Source organism: Schistocerca americana, chromosome X, assembly GCF_021461395.2.
Source record: "Schistocerca americana isolate TAMUIC-IGC-003095 chromosome X, iqSchAmer2.1, whole genome shotgun sequence".
NCBI classification, from domain to species: domain Eukaryota; kingdom Metazoa; phylum Arthropoda; class Insecta; order Orthoptera; family Acrididae; genus Schistocerca; species Schistocerca americana.
This window is the reverse complement of record NC_060130.1, coordinates 598512929-598516973: the sequence shown is the minus strand read 5'-3', so window position 1 is coordinate 598516973 and position 4045 is coordinate 598512929.

Genomic DNA, 4045 nt, shown 5'->3' with positions numbered 1-4045 from the left:
CATTGTGATTATAATTTGAGTTTCGCTAGTGGAGGGGGCCCCCATTAAAAACAAGTGATCGTAGGACAATGAAAGGACACACGGAAGAGAAATAACGAAAAGAGCACTGAAAGAAACACAGTTTAATTTCAACATGAGATGGAAGCATTTGGTAATAGTGTGCCACGTTTAGATTCAAGATTACAAACGTTGCTGAATGTGACGACAATTTGCATCCACGAAAGCCTGGAACCGCACTAGAGATACCACTTCACAGTTGTTCCCAGCACTTTTCGAAAGTGGACCATGGAATATTCAGCTATCGCGACACAGCTCGCACATTGCTTGAAGATAGCACACTGCGTCCAGCATTCTCAGCCGTGGCAACAGTAACTGATTCAACAATTTGTGGTGCAATTAATCATCGGCCTCTCCCAGAAGTAATTCCCAAACTACCAGTTATTTCGAACTTCCGGATCATGTTCTTCAATCTCTCTGCGGAAAGAGGAGCTCTCCATATTCCTTTAATGCGTCGATACTCGAGATAAGCAGCAGCACTATTGCCGTTGTTTTGATAAAACAGCTTTGCGAGTAAAGCCCTGCTCACCTTATCCAGACCCACGCTGACTGCATCGGTAATGCACACTGCTGCTTGTGTTTCAAACCTACGTCGCCGTACCGGTACCGTCGCTTAGCGGCAAGTCATGACACCAACATTCCTAACAACGCAAATCCTGTAGCGCACAGTCTGAACATCAGACCTATAAAGTTAGGTACCCATACGGTAAATAGTTTTCTGTCTACACTGTCTCAAATAGCGAAAGTTTAATTATAGCCACCCTTTAGCTAAACCATCTAGTGGATAACGCTAGAAGCCTTGAGGCTTTATGCAGACGACATTATTGTCAACAGGAAGCCAGAAGACTGTAATAAATGCAGAAGGAGCTACAGAGGACCGATTCTTGGTGCAGGGACTGGCATTTTACCCGGAACATAAATAAATGTAAATTTTATTTGACATTCTGATGTGTAACTGAGGATTAATGATAAAGGAAGATTTTTAAGAGGATTTTGTAGAGACGGCTCATTTGGAAAAAGCTAATTTGCACTGACTTTATTTGCTGCAAGTGCCAACCGAATTCTTATTTTAGTGCAAAGATTGAACTGTTTTTAACAATACCTATGTTTTGATATCCAGTGCCAATTACCAGTCACATAGTCAGTATTCTGTCAGTATTCTAATTGTCTTTCCCTTTCTGCTGTTAATTAGAAGTATTTCATTAGGAAGGCAGAGAGTAAATTCCACGTAACTTAAATATTGTGTGTTTTTTAGGATTTACGACAACATTGAAGAAAAGTTATAGTTCATGTTAGCGCAAGTCACTTCTCTGTTGTTCAAAAGACTTTAATTCAATTTCAAAATACCTTTTATTTATTTACAAATATTTCACTGAAGCAAATCCTCACAATTAAATGAAAGGTAATTCTGGTTAAATTTGCACTGTCACGCCTTGCATTCTTACGTGGACAGTGACCTGCGTTTTTGGTAAGACAGCAGAAGGTTAACTTACGAAAGCAGCTTAAAAGCCGGCCGCTGTGACCGAGCTGTTCTAGGCGCTTCAGTCCGGAACCGCGCTGCTGCTACGGTCGCAGGTTCGAACCCTGCCTCGGGTATGGATGTGTGTGATGTCCTTAGGTTAGTTAGGTTTAAGTAGTTCTAAGTCTAGGGGGCTGATGACCTCAGATGTTAAGTCCCATAGCGCTTAGAGCCATTTTTGAGCAACTTAAAACAAAACAAGATGAGGCAGGTTGCAGTGCAGTGATTTATTTCTAGTACACGCAGATCAGCACTTCTCATTTTCGCAGAACGCAGACAGAGCAGAGCCGTGTTATCCTTGCAAGGTAAGAAGAAGAACTAGGAACAGTATTCATTTGAAATTTTTTAAGATAAATTCAGTGGATACATTTTTTGTAGCAGTGCATATTTTAGGTAGCTACTGTGTGGGACTGTTTCATGACGAAACCACTCTGGGTATTATTCATAACATTACTGGTATTCAGTTTCATTTACGGATATTCGGATGCAGTCTAGATTAATTGGTATTACACGCATTGAATGTAATTACCATTGTTAATGTTCATGTTAAGAAGTGGGGTAGCTAAGACTATACTAGATCAGCGTACATGGGCGACAATGTGACGGTAATTTAAAAGTCGCAGAGTTTCCAAGTAAAACTTAATAGTTGCGTTATTTTCATTAAATTACAATAGTTAAATTTTATTTAAAAGTTTCACAGTAACGAGCGTAAAATACTAGGAGTCACTGTCCGGAGCTTAAAACAAATTGTAGGAAAAGTAGCTGCCTGGCTGAGATTCAGTAGAAGACTCTTAAGCAAATATGATTCATCATCGAGAGAAGAATACTTGTTCTACCGGTTCTTGAGAACTGTTCATCAGTGTGGGATCTTTACCAAGTAGAATTAACGGAAGAGATAGAGAATATCCAGCGGAGAGCGCCACCTTTCGGCACGGGATTGTTTACGAAGCGCGATAGCGTTACAGAGATGCTCAACAAACTCCAGTCGCTGAGAGAGACGTTATGTGTCCCGGAGACAATTACTGCTGAAATTCCGAGATTGTAGATTCAGAGAAGAGTTGGGTAACAAATTACTTTCTCACACATACGTCTCGCGAAATGGCCACGACGAAAAAAATCAAAGAAATTATGGTTCATACAGAAGTATATCGACAGTCTTTCTTCCCACGCCCCATTCGTGAATAGAACGGAAAAGTAGGAAAACGATAGTGTCTCGAGAGTTACCCACCGTCACAAACCGTAATGTAGCTTGTGGAGTGTACATGCGGATGGTACCCAACGTTTGTGTACAAGTCACAGCTCTAACCATGGAAATGTACCAGAAAAGTGGCCAATATCTTTTGCACAAACCCACTATTAATTACAACAGTTCTTGTCACCAAACCGGAGTGGCGCTCGCACCCGAACGCAGGAGAAACTTATTGCTTGGTTGTTAAGATAGTTCGTGCTCTACACAACAGAAAACAAATCGCACTCATATCTAGACTACCTACAACTTTTAACCACACAATATTCAAAGCTAAAGTGAAACCGTAGATACAAAAAGATGGTACTGGATTACTTCGACAGAACACTCCAACCGTAAGTCTCGAAGACCAAATAATTTAACATGATCAGGTAACCTGACATGACACAGAAACAGAAATTTCCACGATCCACTTGACTGCAGCCGAAGAAATTAACGAAGTAAAGACGGAAATACAAAACAATAGCGAAAACTGTGTAGAATATTACTTTGAATGACAGAAACTATTAAAGAGACTGTTCGCTGGGGCGTCGAGAAGCCTGAGGAGAAATTTTTCAGCCAAACCGCCGACCTCAGTTCATACAAAGACAATGTAAAGGGGAAGTGTAAGAAACTGATTCTACTTCGAATGAGCGAAAATAAGAATGAGCTTAGAAATGCTCTAAAGTGCAATCGGGGCACCACTGGTTCCGCGCAAGTATACTGCAGAAAGTTGTGCAGAAGAACACTAAATATTAGATTGGTAGAAGTCTATTGTTTCCAGCCAAACAACGCATTAATATTGAATGGAAATTCAACATCTTATGGAATTCGTCATAACATAACGGCTATAGTGCTGACTCTCATATCGCAAATCATTAACGTAGTTACTCGAGTAAAAAACCGAGAAAACAACGTCATCTCCGTACGCCGAGAATGTCCGCATATTCCAGGTTACGTCACTAGAAAAGTTTCCTATACGATGAGTGTTTCTGGTTTGTTTCTTACTTGTCATCTGCCGTAATTTCCTAGCAGGCTGCTGCCTGTTTTCCTTATCACACAATAGCGTCTAAGCGGCGTAATAAATACAAGTCACACTACAAATCAAGCGCTAACTGCTGAACACACAGGATGAAGCCATTCGTGAGGTATTTTTCTGGGTAGGTGCGATGTGTACATATGCTCACGAGACAAGCACTTCATACAGCCAAAGCGAAGAACGCAATAAAAACGAAAATTTGCCT